General features: G+C 39.5%; 1 long non-coding RNA gene across 2 annotated transcripts in view; it reads right to left on the reverse strand.

Annotated features, from left to right (window-relative positions):
- LOC119788246 overlaps positions 1-15,905 on the reverse strand; it is a 34,559-nt gene extending 18,654 nt beyond the window's left edge. For both annotated transcript variants that reach the window (XR_005281438.1, XR_005281439.1), the window contains exon 1: positions 15,086-15,905. This is a non-coding gene — a long non-coding RNA (uncharacterized LOC119788246). The remainder of the gene's footprint in view (positions 1-15,085) is intronic.
- Positions 15,906-16,237: the final 332 nt, after the last annotated feature.

Genomic DNA, 16,237 nt, shown 5'->3' on the forward strand with positions numbered 1-16,237 from the left:
GAGGGGAGATTCTATAGTGTTTTGTTTTGTTGTTTTTTTTACAATGAAAGCAAATTTCCACCATTTCAACATTATACTCCTTTTTCCTAAAGATTATACATCTGTAATTGAAAAAACGATTCCAAACCATTCTAGCCCTCCACTGTATTATTTAGCTTTATCAGCTGCATAACTTCTTAGACAAAATCTGAATGACTTGTTCTATTGTTGAGTTCATCAACGGTGTCATCAATCTGGGTCTAAATTTTTGATGGACTATGTTGCTGTTTTGCCTCCAAACTTCTCAAACACAGATAGCAACACAGAAAGCTGACTTTAAAGGACACACCTTCACTCACTCACATAATAATCAATTAATACAACAGATAAAATGACAGATTTCAAGTTGACGACAAATACTGCAACTTTTGAATAATGCAAGATTTCAGAGGATCAAATCTCTCATAGAAATCATAAAATTTACTGATAAATAAAAATACAAATCTGTAAAACTATCATTTACAAATTTAAATTAATTATAGGATCAGTTTTAGAATTGCAGACAGTTAATTAACTTTATTCCATTAATGTCCTCCTGAGTTGAAATGAAAGTCACTGACTTCTATCAGAGAAATGTGAGGTCTCATTACGACACGTCTTGATTTTAATCCTACCAGAGCCTAAATTTCTCACAGACTGGCCAGAAGAAGATCTGTCCTGAGGATTCAGGCTTAGTCTCCAAAATAAAACTAATGTGTGCTAAGGAACTCCATGGGTTAAATATCTGCTCCAGCTTTTCTGTCTCTACCTTTTTTGTCTGCAGTTGTTTGCTCTGGATTTGACTTGCTCCTGTGGTGATGAAGTGCTGTTGGCCCACACCTTAATGGTTAACTTACCCAGTGGTGAAATGTGACTCAATACACAAACCTAACAGCTTTACTCAAGTCATTTACTTCAGTGCTTTTGCTTTATCCCATACGCAACCAAGTCCCTCCACAAGTTGCTTAATCAGTAAAGTTCACCTCTGCCTAATCTAATCTCAGTATAAATCCATATGCAGTCTAAAGGCCTAAGGGGTTTGCTAGAGAGCATAATTCAACAAACAGCATCATAAAAATCCAACACAACAGAGAAGTTTAGTAAGTTGGGGGAATGTTTCAAGCTTTCAAGTTTTTAACATTTTACTGCCCACTTTGTATTTCATCTTCCAAAAATAAAAATAAAAAGTATAATAGCCAACCTACCAACACAGATGTTAATCTAAAATGTCAGGCCAGTCAATACGGGCGAGAGAGGTACCAGAAATCTTCACGGTAACTCTGGAGGAGCTGCAGAGATTCTCAACTTATTTAAGAAAAACAACTATTGCCGTACTTGTAAAACCTTTGCTGATTCCAGCATCTAATTCAATTTTTAAATCTTCGCAGAAAATGTAATTCAATTTTTTTAAAGGGTGGGAAAAGATGTTAGTCTCTAGGAGTACAATGCACATCTAAAAAAAAAAAGAAGAATCTAAAGCATTGACTCAGACTGAATCCAATTCAGTCCTCAGTGTTAAGATTTTTAAAGAATGATCACTATGAAACTATGAATAATTCTCCTTCCATCTCATAATAAACACGTCACAACCTTAATAAAATACACAAACAGTTGTGACTGTACTGGTAAAATACAGGTTCAGGAAGTTATATAACCACATCTCCCAAACTACATATTAAAGAGTAATATTGTTGAAAAAACTGTGCTGTAAAAACTTTTGCATGTAAAGGATAAAAAAACAAACTTATATTGTATTTTATGAGTCCTTGAATCCTTTATATCAGCGAGCATGTGTAGAGCTTGTAATAAACAACTTTTACAGACATCTTTCTGATTTTTTGTAGTCGCCATAAAGACATTAAATAGTGTTAGGAATCTAGATACTTATTACGTTTTTGCAAAAGAGCATTGAAATCTGATCAGTGCGAGTGATGTGACATAATGACCCCTATTTTTACAATAAAAAAATAAGCCTAACACATATTTTAGATGCAAATGTAGGAGTTATTTTTTTAGAGTCTTCCAGTCATACAACCAAAAACAATAAGGAAGTTGAAGAAAGCTCTTGAGGCCTGCCTGTCACAGTGTGGCTCTCATCAATCTTACTCCAACTCAAAAACTGCTCCTTAAACAAACATGCATCCAGGCCTGCAAAAGCTAAAAGGATACAAAACCTTGCAGTTTTTATCCCAATGACTGGTGGTGCTGCAGCATTAGGACACCAAAAGAAAAATTAAGAAGCACTAACTGATGTTTTTCCAGTGTTTTGAGTAATCTTCAGTGACAGTTTCGACAGAAGCAGAAACCCCCCTTTTTTTGGATTAGAAGAAGGTCTCGGGAAAGATGGGATTCCCATCTTTTTTGTAAGGTCTTCAGAGCCAAGACTGGCACAGAGGCCCTCTGAGCCGGGGGACGTTGGCTCGGACAGTGATGAAAGAACTCCAAATCAGCCGCAGCAGACTGAGGAAAACATCAGTACAGGCATGATGCCCTGTTCTGTTCCTGCTCAGATTAAAATCTTTAGTTTGATATCTTGGTAAAAACAAATGCACCACTGAAGTCTTTGAACACAGGAAGGATTTTGCAGCCAGAAAATCACTAATGAGGGAATATTACTGCCCCTTGGGCAAACCAAACAGGATTACAGCAGATGCCTTAATGAATGCATCACATCAACTTTGTTAAAGCTACAGTGTGTAATTTTCAGCGACATTTAGCGGTCAGACTGCAGACTGCAGCAACATGAACATCTCCCTCCCACCGCTTCTCCCCCCCAACAATACGGCGAGCGTTACGGGACAAAATGTCTTCCACGACGTCGGAATCACCTACCTTCTCAAGTAATGAGGTTTGTTTACATAGATAATTTTACAGATAGTATTTCATTAGTCTGTGTAGGGTATAGATTTGATAATAATAAATATACCCGTTATTTTTTTTCTACATCGTTGTGACGTTTTGGTGAGCTGCTTTGCATGGTGATATAAACAGACGAAGTAATTGTAGTCATTAGTTTAACAGCGAGATTGTGTTCGCTGGAAGAATACCGGTATATATTCCCCGTTTACAGAGTCCAAGTCTTGTTTGTGGCACGGGGGTTACAACGCGAGGAAGAGGGAGAGGAAGAGGGCAGAGAGGCCGGGGTGGGCGTGCAGCCAGGGCCAGGCGAGAGAGAGGCCAGCGGGGGTTGACTAGAGCAGAGGAGGAAAGAATTGAAGATCTCCAAAGGAGCCGGAGAGAAGTAACCGAGGTATATATCCGTAGCTCGCTAATATGCAGCTTCATATATCTGTCTCTCTCACACACGCCACTATCAGCTGTGGTAATTTTATGAAGCTGTGGCCTTACCTGTCCAACAGAAAACTGGCAACTTGAGCGTCACTTTGAAAACCTTTCCTCCATCAGTGACTTCCATCGTGTAAATGCCGTGCCAATGTTGATCCGTGTTTTTTGCCGTTTCTTGTCACGCTTGCGTTTATTCTCGTCGTGTTTCCGCTTCTTAGATGACGGGGGTTCGGTGTCCGCCGCTTTTCGTTGTGATACAGAGTAGGCATGATCCTCCATTCGTCTGATGTTTGGCCACACAGTGCCAAACAGTTTGCAAAGTCACTCACGCCTGCCGCCTTGTTCACCTTTCTTGTTACTGAAGCGCAGTATACCTGCTTCTTCTTCTTCTTTGGTTTCAGGCAGACTAAACGCTTCTCAGGCATAATACTGCCATCTACTGTTCAGTAACGTCTCAGTTAATCTCTCTCAACTTGCCGTAGTTACTTTCGAGCGTCATGGGAGATCTCGCAATCGCTAGTTTGTTGCTTCTGCGCTGCCGTAGCGCAAAGATGTCAGCCTCCATGGCTGCGAGACCCGCTCCTATGTAATTATAAATAACGAATTCTAAGGCAACGCAAATATTATGGTTAAAAGGCTGAGCTCATAGGTGATGATAAATAACATAGTTATGTATAATATATTCAATTTCTGACTTTATATCCCTGTAATTATTACACACTGTAGCTTTAAATCTGAAAACAAGAACAGGTGCTTGATTGTGTCACGATGCACATTCCAGGACAGCAGGGGGCAGCACCAGAAATCAAGATTAGTATCTTAGAAATTTTAGACTTAGAAATCTTTTAGAAGTTTCAAACTTATTTCTCAAAACTTTAACTATTTAAAGGATTTTATTACCATTAGCTATCAAACAGGAGCAAATATCACCAAAAAAAATTGAGTCATTTTTTCATAAAATAAGTGCATTTTTTCTTGAACTCAGGAGGTTTTTGAGACACTTTGCCAATGGAACAAGACAATTTACATTTGAAATAAGAAAAATAATTTTTTTTTTGTCTTATTTCAAGTGCATATTATCTAATCATGTTATCCATCCAATTTCCATGATGGAAATACACCTGATTTAGGAAACTTAAACTTATTTCTAGATCGTTTGTGCAGTGCATGCTTGTGTTATCATATCTATTCTCTCATTCAGACACCCTCCAATGTAGCTGGTCATCCTGTCCTCATCACTGAGTCAGCACCGAGAAGCTAGTGACCAACTGGTCTCTCAAAGCCTCCCTTAACCCCTTGAACCCTACGGACCCACCGGCGGGTCCAGCTGCTACGTGACCTCGTAATTTTAACAAACCCCCAGTATTGATGTAAAAAACATATTTGGCACAGTTTGGTGACATTTATGGATAAATGTGCCAAAATGGCCCCTCTGCCTAAGAAATTTCTCACTAATACCATTCTAAAATAAATATGATTCATCTGATTGAGTCCAAATTTGGTATATTTTTATATATATATATTGTATATATTTAGATTTGAAAGTCTGTACTACTTTTTTGTGCTATAAATAATATTTTGGTAGTGTTTTGCAATGTTTATTTCAAAGAAAATTTTGGCGAGGTTCAAAAAATGCAAAATATTTTGTATTTTGTCCCTAATATTTCAGGCAGGGTCAAAGCTACAATGGTGCTGACACCAGAAAACCATTCTATGACATCTTACCTTTACAGACGTACCAAAAGTTTCTTCTTAAATCTAATAGCTTTGAGGTTATAAGTTATTTACTTTTGTGTGTTTTTGTCAGGCAGAAATTTATTTATACCCCCTTAGGGTGTAAGAGGTTAACTTCTGATAAAAGTGGAATAAAAAATCCTTCCCCTCAAAAAATCGTAAACCCTGCTGCTGATCCAAACAATTAGTCCTGGCACTTTCACGGCATTTGTCGAATTTAATCTGGGGGGTGCGAGTTTATACTTTTGCAACAGAGAAGTTCCAGGAATTGTGTTGCCTTTAATGTTTGAATTTTGCCACACAAAAAAAGGAAAATTCAGTTTCATGAAATCAATTTAAATCACATTGTGGACAGCACATTCACTTTCATAACTAGATTCAGGTAATCATTTTTAAAGGATCATTCCTGACATCCCTAGGCAACTAAATAGATCACTGTTTTTCAGAAAAAATCCCAAACAGTTTGAATCATATTTACTATGTGGTTAAGGAAAACAATTTGATAATCACACTTTACAAATACAAATAAACCATTTATCTTTAGTTAAAGGATTAATAAAAAAGACACAACAGAGAACAAAACGATCATATCTACTTGTGCTTCTTATTAGGGCCAATAAAAATATCTTATAGTTACCTTACTAACCCAATTAACTTTATTGAAGTATTCAGTTTAACAAAAGTGGTTATTTTGTTCAGTTGATTCCATCGTTTTACTTTAACATGTCCTGAACTGGAAAATAAAACTCAACAAATCAGGACTTTTTATCTAATTCGTGTGGACTCAATAAGTCACAGGTTCTACCACATTTATTTACATAATTGGTAAAATATGTATATAATATCCTTAAAATAAAGGGTTGTCTTAGAGACTTGGTATTCCCACATTTACATTGAATAGATTTAACCCATATTGGGAGACCAACCATATACCCAGTGCAGATATCAGCTGAGTCTAATGGATATTAAAGAAACTAGTTTGGCAGTACACCTAAAGCCTAAGTGGTTCCCAATGTTTACTTTCAATTATAGTGCATCAAAACTTTAAACTGGGTGGTTTGTCAAGCTGATAATAGTTGGACTCATTTTCTACACTTATGCAAAGGTTGGCTCAATTGAGAAGTTTGGATCGTCTTCCAGGCTTGTTTATTGCAAATGTTCCTCAAACTATTTCATTACTCTGACTTGAGATGACCAAATAAAGACAAGCGGATATTTTCTTACTGTCATTTCTGGCTTATGAAGGTCAACACATGTCATTTTGCTTACTCTGTGCGTTTTCTAGTTACTCCTTAAGACAAAGAAAATAGAAATTGGTCTTTGTGGCTTTTTATTTCTAATGCCAATAAAAAACAGAAAACCATGGGTCATAATTACACCTGTCTGGAAACTGATGATATTACAAAGGCCAGGTTTAAACTAGTGTTGCACCGATACCGATACCAGTATCGGACGGGGCCCCGATACTGCCCTAAAATGGTGGTATCGGTATCGGCGAATACCAAAAAAATAGGGCACCAATACCATTTTGAGAGCCATAAGTTTATTCAACTATTGTCACCCACTCCTGGTGGGCAATTAAAAGTTCTACTGGATTCACTTTGTATTAGATGTTTTCCTGCTTCACAAAGGTAGGCAGCAGCTTGACAAAGCCATGATGGCAATTATTTTACATTATCATGGTATGGGTATCGGCCGATACTGCACAGCCAGGTATCGGGTATTGTATCGGGGCCAAAAAATGGCATCGACGCAACACTAGTTTAAACATAAGAATGAGGTTAATTGGTGAATTAGAACCAAGCTAATGATTTGAGTTTCTGTCAGATTTTCTTAAATCTCGGAAGCTATTATCTGAAGAAATTGACCACATTGAAAAAAAGGCGAGCCGCAGCTAACCACAGCTCACTGGTATTCCTCTCAGCTCAAACAGAATGCAGCAGAGAGGACAGTGTGGAGGGTAAAAGTGGCCTCCTTGTCATCCTGACTCGAGAAGTGGTTGAACGGATAAAAACATTCAATGCCCCAGGTTTGTTTGGTGGGTCTTGGCTGTGGATATCCTTCTTTGGCAAGCTAACGCTCTGCCAAAACAAAGACTTGCTTTTCCTCTCCCTTTTAATACAAACACACTTGAACTCACTTCTTTCACTCTCTGGCATGACTGTATCTGAAGCATCAAACATTTATCAGCCAATCGCCCCGCGGAGCTCATGGTTTCTCAATACAGGGGCACTTAGGCCTTTAGTCGAGCGCTGCCTTCAACAATTTTTTTTTGCATAGTAAAAGATACAGGGTTGCTGAGAGCTGCCAAAAAGAAAAAGTACGGCTGACAACAAACAGCCACAAAACAACTGGAAAATGCCCCTCACTGCAGGTGGGCAAAGGAGTAAGGCTGAATACAGAATCAGGTGGAGGAGCAGCTCACAACTCTAACTGCTGCATTGCTGTTTTTGCAAAAATAAATAATTTTAACACAACCATCAGCACTCTTTTGGTGGCGGGAGGGGGGGTCACATATTCAAACACAATCAAATGGATAAAGAGCAGAAGATGCAGCATAGCTGGACTGAACAGAAAACCAAAGAGCTGTTCTGCAACAAGCAAACAATTGTGTCCCTGGGTCCGACACACAAAGCAGGTTTACTGAAAAACTCAAAGTTTTTTAAACCTGAAATCGGGGGAAACTCTGAGTTTTCCATTTCACAAAGTTTCCTAAACCTCTGTTTCTGTTCAGAATTTTTAAACACATTTTTATTTCTTCCTTAAATTCTGCTTTAAAATCTCAAATTAGAGTGGTGTAAAATTGGTAGTTCCTCTTGCCTGTTGTCATGGTCACTCATCTGGTTCTGCTCCACGGATAATGGCTTTTCATGCTTGTTAAACACGTGCTCAACTCTGAGTGGACCTACTCAGAGTTGATTAAACTAACTCACAGCAGCCATTTTGAAACCATAGCCTTGATCACTTCAGAGTTTAAGATTTAAGTAAATTTACAACTTTATTCTGACTAGAGCATGAAAGAAAGGAGAAAAGCCTCCTCCTCCTCTGGTTAATATGCAATATTTATTTTGACCTTTTCATGCATTTCCAGATCTTCTCAAATCCATCTCCTGAAACCTGATAAGTGGGTCTTTGTAATGCATGTCTACCACTTAAATTTAAAGAATGCACTAGCGAGTGGAGCCAGTGCTAATCTCTTAAAGGTTTGCAGGGAAACATCTGTGTCTCTCTACCATCAAAAGTATTCAACTGTGCAAGCAGGAAATCATCTTCAGCATCACAAGCTAGGACAAAAACAGCAAAAGATTTTAGATTGAAAGGTTGTGTTTTATCTTTTGGTGTTTCTGAGCTTTAAATGCAATTATAGAGAGGGATTTGTGTGCTTCTAGTAATACAGACTACCAAATTAAAAGTTTTTTTCTGGCTGCTCCCGAAAATACAGAATTGCACCATATTTTAAACATATATGTGCGCTGTTCCATATCAAACAGATATTTGATGCCCTGGAGTCTGCATCTTAAGGTCAGTTCTAATGTATTTATACTTGCTGATTATACAAGAAGAATGTGACTAAGACCAAACAGAAAATCCATCAGTCATAGCAAGTTCTTTTTTTTTCTTACAGCTAATTAGTCGACCTGTTGTTTAGAGTTGCAAGGATACGTCTTATAACAGCTATTTTCGACAGAAATTAAGCACACAAAAAATAAAAATAAAAAATTTGAAGACTGAAAAGGTAGATTAAATATTCTTGAAGCCTTACCAATTGTTGAAATGTGTTATGTGTATTGATGAATACCGATAACAAACCTGGTATCCTTTTGTAGTGCTTACAGAGTGGTCATAGTAAAAAGGGCAATGTTGTAACCTGGTGAGATTGCAAGAATATCGCAGTGCAGTACACAAAGAAAAAGAAATGATGAACAAACTCCAAAATAAGGATAACTAAGAAATCTACTAATGTTTCTGGGGTAGGGGTGCTAAGTAAGCAAACGGAATCTATAAATGAACATGGAGAAAATGTAAAATCAACGTAGAGCTGGCTGGGGTTTGAAGCCAAAACTTTCTTCCAGAAAAATAATAGTACTAACAGTCCAAACCATTTCACCACCAATAGGCCTTGTTGGATGATGATAAAGTTAAGATGATAAAGATTCAAAAAAGAAAAAATGACCGAATCTTCTCCTCTTTTCATTTCTGAAGTATTGGCAGTTGGCGTCGCTATCTAATTGGCTAAAAGCAGGTCAGGGGGTATAACAAGGGCTACAGGAGGAATTCACTCAGGGGAAGGTCTGCTCCAGTTTTTCTCGTTGTGTAGCTTTTGTCTGTAGTGTTTGCTCTGGATTTGAGTGGTTCTCCTGGTGTTGGAGCCCTGTCAGCCCACACCCTAATGGCAACTGTTAGAACTGGGATGGCGCCTCCACTTCTAAGAGGAGGGTATGAGCTGCTGCTCTGGGTGTGTCCGTTTCACCTGTTGAGTCAAGTCAAAGAGGCATACTCATTCTCCGTTCTGTTGCTTGATTAAAATGTTATCTAAATTTTGGTTTGCCTTACACAGAGGTCATGATCACATCAGAACCACAGGTGTTTGGGTGTTATATCAATAGCAAGGAGAATTTCTGTTGACTTTAACCACCGTTTTGTCATGCATCAGACAGGATGATACCTAATTCTACACACTTATACACTGAGGGGTTCTACTGATTCAGCTGCTGAACACTGAGCAGACAAAAAGAAGACAGTGTGCGTATAGTGTGGGTAGCCCTTTTGCCTACATTTACTCATTTGTCATCACTCTGTCCAACTTAATCATCTGCAAGCTCATTGCAGAGACTCATTCATCATTTCTGCGATGGATTTACACAGGCATGACAGTGTAAGCTGAAATGTTAAAGAAAGGAAGCTTTAAAATGTCACTCTGAGGCGGGTGTACATATTTAAAGAGTCACTTCTTCTTTTCTAAAGCTTCTTTGATTATATATGTTGTCAGTAGTGCCTAATTTGGAACAAGAGGAAAGAGGCCCACATCGGTTTACTGTAATTTACATCCCTGACCGCAAGCAGAAGCTGAATGAGGTAAAACCCGTGTTTGAGAATTTACCCTGGATAATGCTTCTCATTCTGAGTTTAAACCAGGAACTAGGCCAGTCTGACCTCCCACACTCTGCTGTTCCAAGAAATGACAATCCTACTCAATAAGGCTAAACCCCATCCCCATGCATCTAAATAAGACTATAAACTTAACCTAAACTTATAAAGTGATCCACAGTTTGAATTTGAATGTTTTTAGTAAAATAGCAATGCAGTATTTCCTAGATATAGTCATCAGTCACAAGACACGGAACATTCAGGGGAAATTTTGTGTGAGTCAATGCAAGTGGAGTGCATTTAGCTTTGCCAAAGAATCAATTTATCAATCGTTGTGCCTTATGACTGTTAACATTGCCCCCCAGCTTGAGAGATCCTGCTTTTATGAAAGAGGTAAAAGCAATACCCAAGGCTCCCCCTGTTCCAACTTTCTGACTTGTTCTCGGCCAGCGTCGAGCTGGAGCTTTGGGGGCCGATGTCGGCCCAGTGACAGCCTTGGGGGAAGCACGCAGCCTGTCCTGTGATAGCCGTATGAGGTTCCACATGCTCTGATGAGTAATTCCTCCTCATCACCATGTGGCTCATGGCCCTGAGTCATCATCCACACTTTCCCTCACGCCCTCTCCCCTTGTCAGTGAAGACGATTCTTCCTTCCGCCAGTGGCAGCAGTTCCACAGACAAACTCCACCAAACAGACTCCCTCTGGTGACTCACTTACCAGTACCGAGGCCTCCACACCACCCACTCTCCAGCCATGACGGCCCACCACACCACACCACACCCAGGCCTCGATCACAGTCCTTCAAGGCCTGCTTGTCTCTCAGTCTTCCCCTCCTTTATGTCTGTTTTCCTTGTTCTTTTCCTGCCTGTCAGTTTTCTGTCTTCCTGCATGACTTCTCTCCTGTCAGTGTGTACAGCCTGCATTTCTATCTTGCCGTCTTCCAAGACTGTGCAGATGTGCGCTGACGGCTACCAGCAGACTCAATTTTTCAGAATATCTGCCAGTCTTTCTTTCTGTCTGTCTTGGAGCATTTCCCTTGGTACTTTATGGCAATGTCAAAACACAGAAGGACACAGTGTGTCGGCTTCCCTGTCTGCATATTAATAGGCAGCTTAGGCAGATGTATAATGACAACACAGGTCAATAGTGGCAGAGAGAAACATTTGGACACTATGTAGGGAAATTCTAGTCATTGTGTATCCCCCCTTGGATGATTTGGCAAACATTTGCGACTCCAAGCTTTTCCTCACTCCCGTTTAATAAAAAGCTTGTGTTTCTTCTTGCATGTGTTGTGTTACTCGATAAACTCTGTATCTTCTAATCTCCCAGCGTGACGTCGATGACCCCTTCGTAAAGACCCAGTTTCTTCTTGGCCGTGCAGCGCGACACGTCCCAACAAGTTGCCTGGAGATTCTCTGCATATTGCAAAGGGAGCCTTGGTGACCATTGCAAGAGCAATAAGGATTTTTAGGGGCATTATGACTGGGTTAATAAAACACAGCTGCCCCTAAAAGTCCCTCACTTTTCTTGCTGCCTTTTCATTTTTTTTTTCTCTCTCTCTCTCTCCTCCTGCCTAACCTAGCATTTGTCTCTCATTCCAAACTTTTGAGATCAAACAGCAATGCTTGCCGGCTTGTCAAACGTGATTTTGAGCATATCTGCTCAGTGGAAGCAGAATAAAGTGGCCTCTAATTACAGAGTACGACCTTTTTTTGACGGGCTTGTGCATTTCATTTAAATAAAAATTTTTAAAAACAACGTAGCTTGCTTTCCAGCATTTGTGAATTGTGTATTTATAATGACACAATTTTATTGGAATTTGCAGTGACGTTTTTAAAGGGGGGAGTTTAACGGGTTCAGGGGAGAATTTCCGAGAAAGAACGCTCCATGTTCTTTCACAGGAGAAGTAAACACACAATCCTGCTGCTCACTTTCCATACAATCTTCCCCTGTCTGCTTTTAACTAACAACCTAAACCCACTGACCCATCATAAAATATTGAAAGTACATTTAAAATACTCCTGAACTAATAATGAGAGAATGTGATCGTATATGGGGGGGCAACACCCTGCAGCAAGTGATTAGATTAGTCAATTTAGGCCTTTAAAACAATGTGAAAATGCCACTGAGAGCAGTTTGGCAAGCAGCAGCAGCCAGCACTGTTTAATATCAAAACTTGAATGACCATCCCAGAGCTCCCTGTAGCCGTGCTGCTTTATTCAAACCAGGATATAAGACTCGCTCTCTCTGGCCCTCGGCTCTTACACTCGCCCAGGTTTGCAGCATATATGGACAGCTCCTGGCTGCTCTCTTTTATGTATTTATATTTTTAACCTGCTTTCTGCAACGTGTCACTGAGTTTTTATGGCCCTACGCTGGAGGCAGCTGAAGATTGCGAAGCTCTGACGATTGTTTTAAAACCTGCTCCACGTGCTGCTGAGAACGGTGTCGTATGTGTATGACTGTTAATAAGCACCGGGATGTTGCTGACGGTGTTGAGGAATTCAATTAGAAACCAGTGTCAACTTTCCATAAACTTCGGTCCACAGCAACTTATTATAGACTCAACAAGTTATAGCAGGCTTGTAAAAACAAACGACCTGCCACCGATGTGTTATACATCACCTAAAATAACCGGTGGTGATTAGTATTAACAGTCCAATAAAGAAAAGCTGACACATCCCTGCTTTTGTGCTGTCAGTGGGTCCTGTTTCATTTACATGGCTGCTTTAGGTGGGCTGTAAGAATGCCTGTGCCCGCCTTGTGTTTTTAAAAATACGAATCCCATACTTCAGCGAATGTCTCACCTATGTGTCACTGGCAGCACCGAGATGCCACCCTGGTCTAGCGCTCTATTAATTACATAAAGCATCTAGTGTCAGGATGCTGAATTCATTAGCGTGGTATGCACGGCATGCCAGGGTCAGGACAGATATAGAAATGAGCCTCGAACCAGACCTCTTCCCCCCTGCTTGATGGGCTTGTTCAACATAACGTGCTTTGTAATTTCTCTGAAACGCTCCCCTTTTTTTATTATATTTGATAAAAACAGCTATATGTGTTCAATTTTGAAATAACAAATAGTTTTTACTTAGTTTTAAATTGATCTGCTCACAAAAACTATCCAACTTTTAATTGACAAAGTCTCTAAATTAATCTCCATGTTCTTATACGATAGGATTTGCAATTGACCTAAGATGTAATGTAACATTTTTTTAAACAATCAATGAGGTGCTGCATAGATAATTGTTGGCAAGATTTAGCACATGGAACTAGAATAATATCGCAAAAAGAATATCTTCAATTGGATTTTCTGAGACTAAGGTCTGATTTGACTCAACATGCATTTAGGTATGTAACTTATCCTATTTAGTTAGATATATAGCTTATCGAGCTTATCGAGTATATATATATATATATATATATATATATATATATATACTCGAGTTTAATTCATTGTCAATCTAGAACCCAATAGATTTCATAATATCACGTTACCTAATAATATCTTCTTAAGTAACTAATATATTACTAATATTTTAATGTATCAATATATAAAAAACACAAAAAACACACGAAACTACATTAAATCAGTTTTAAGAAATTATTTATTTTTGCACTCCTTGCCAGGCTTTTATTTAGTTGACATCAATATCATTATTTTATCCCATTACTGAAATGATGAGTTTTATAGTGATATAGGTTTTACTTTCTTCATTTAACTTTAATATACAAGAACATTTTTTTTTCTCTTTGCAGAGGCATCAACATTAAGATCTCCAAGGACATATGATCTAGCTATATGTTAGCTGACTGCTTTTACTTTGATGCACTATTTTCAAGTTTAATTGAAATTAGATAATGATAAGAGAAATATCTGATGCATAAATAAAGAGATATGTGCCTAGATTTAAAGAATAGGTGTAAGCCTAAGGTTGGTGGAATCAGGCTAAAATGAAAAAGGGATTTAGGTTTACTGTATGATAAACTTTGATTGGTGCAGCTTATATGTATATGTTGTTATTTGTTCTGTTATCCCTTCTGATATGCTGCTCCATAGGTAATATAGCCTTTTGTAGTAGCTTATAGTTTTTGATAGGGCTACAGATTAGGGTCAAGACAAGAGCTTCAAGCCTCAAAGACTTGAAGCTCTTCACAAAAGATGAGCGATTATCAGAAGGGTTTGATAGCTGTGATGTCAGTTAAGAATTTAAATTGTTTTATTAAGGGCTTTTTTAACATGCCACTTTTAAAATTGATAAATCTTATTATTTTAATCTTATTTTTTATTTTTATTTTTTTCACAATTTATCCTTCTGAAGTTGCCTGTCTGATATTGTGGAGGGAGAAAACGTTTTAGTCGAATGAAAATTATTTTACATGTTAATCTGCCGTCAGTATAAGTATTTCTACTGCACAACCCTTTTTGTTAAAAGAAAAAAAAGCCTACAAGTAATGCAATAAAATATCTAGATGGAGGTTTATCTTATGCAGTGATGGATATTCCGCTACAGTTAAAATTAAAATGTTAATTTGGTGTTTGGCCTCTGTGGCTTGATTTAAATTTGGGGGACGCAAAGAACTAAAAATCGACATGTTGGTTTATATATCGTTTCTTTGTTAGAGTAAAAATAATTTCATCCGAATACTATTGGAATGGACTTTAGGTCTATCTGTTGCTCTTTTCCGTTGTTTTATATATAAATAAATATATATATGAATCCGGATCAGAGCCGCCTGTCTTGAGCGTGATGGGCTCATGAGCCAGAAACTGGGACTTTGTAGGCCAGTTGAATGAAGTGAGGACTCACCTTGCCCGCAAAGACCCAGCCTCTAACACACACATCTTCAGCAGTCAGTGCGACGAAACTACAACAGTTTTTAACCCCGGAAAGCCGCATCTGATGCAGAGATATGAGCGGATCAATGCATGCTGCCTGTTGGTGTGTTTGCGGTTACCTGCGCTCCGGACAGGTGTCAGCATCCCGCAGCCGATGGGGGCCATCCGGCGGGTTGAGTGCCCCCCCCTGTCTGTCTGCCTGCCAGAAACTGCTTCTTTGATATGAAGTTTAACTTCACCGTCCAGCTCCACCGCCGCCCAACTAATATGTGATCACTTTGTGTTGGGCGCATCCCAAATTTGTGCAAGAATATCCCTTTTGTGGGTGGAGGGGGGAAAGTCGGACAGTCCAACCCCTGGCCTGTCCTTTTTTCCTCTGTGTCCAAGAAAAAAAAAACATGCAACAGTCTTGCCTTATGCCAGTCTCCTATCTCCTGCCCTCCCTCCCCTTTAAAGAAAAAAAGATCTGCGTTCCCGTCGCCGTGAGATTCCCTGCGAGCACCCAGAGCAGTCCTCCAGTTTCCATGCTGGAAAGCTGGAGAGAAAAGGGGAAAGGGCTGCTCCTCTTGCTGCTGCTACTATTGCCATGATAGAAAAATCCAAGCAGGATATTCGTAAACAGCTGGAAGGAGGTGATATATGGTGCTGCGCCCTCACGCTGACTGGGCCCTCCCCAAAATGGACCGGTACTTTGCGCTAACCTGGTTATTTTCAGCGCGTCATTGGCTCGCATCCAATTATAGGCTTCCGTCCGAAGGCGCGGCAGTTGTTCTGAAAGAGGACTTGAAAACCGTCAGGAGCAGTAGGCAGAGTAATGTCCGAGCATGTGCTTCTCAGCTGCACATTCCTGCGGTACGTGGGCTCTCCCCTGAACAAGGGCCACTCTGGCCCCCGGGGCTGCGCTCCGCCGCCGGTCCTCCTCCGCAGGCGACTCCTCTGCGCCTCTCTCAAGGTGTTCCCCTTATTTTATGATACTGACTGTGTTCATCCCCGGGTTCATCGCACCTCTCCCGTTATCTCACTCACCAGAGAGATGTTGGTGGACAGCGACACCTGGCGGCGCCGACGCTGCAACTATTTAAACACGCAGTGAATGTTTTGACTGTCAAATAAACATTAATACACAAATTAGCCTGTGTATTTTGTCTCGAAGAACCAGAAACTATTCAACATCTCTTCTATTCGTGTCCAGTCACATGTTGCATTTGGCAGAACCTGCATATTTGGTGAAATAACAAAAATAATATAACACCTTTTGAGATGGTCAATAT

This window comes from Cyprinodon tularosa, unplaced genomic scaffold (assembly GCF_016077235.1).
Source record: "Cyprinodon tularosa strain WSP-4 unplaced genomic scaffold, ASM1607723v1 ctg312, whole genome shotgun sequence".
In the NCBI taxonomy this organism is placed as follows: domain Eukaryota; kingdom Metazoa; phylum Chordata; class Actinopteri; order Cyprinodontiformes; family Cyprinodontidae; genus Cyprinodon; species Cyprinodon tularosa.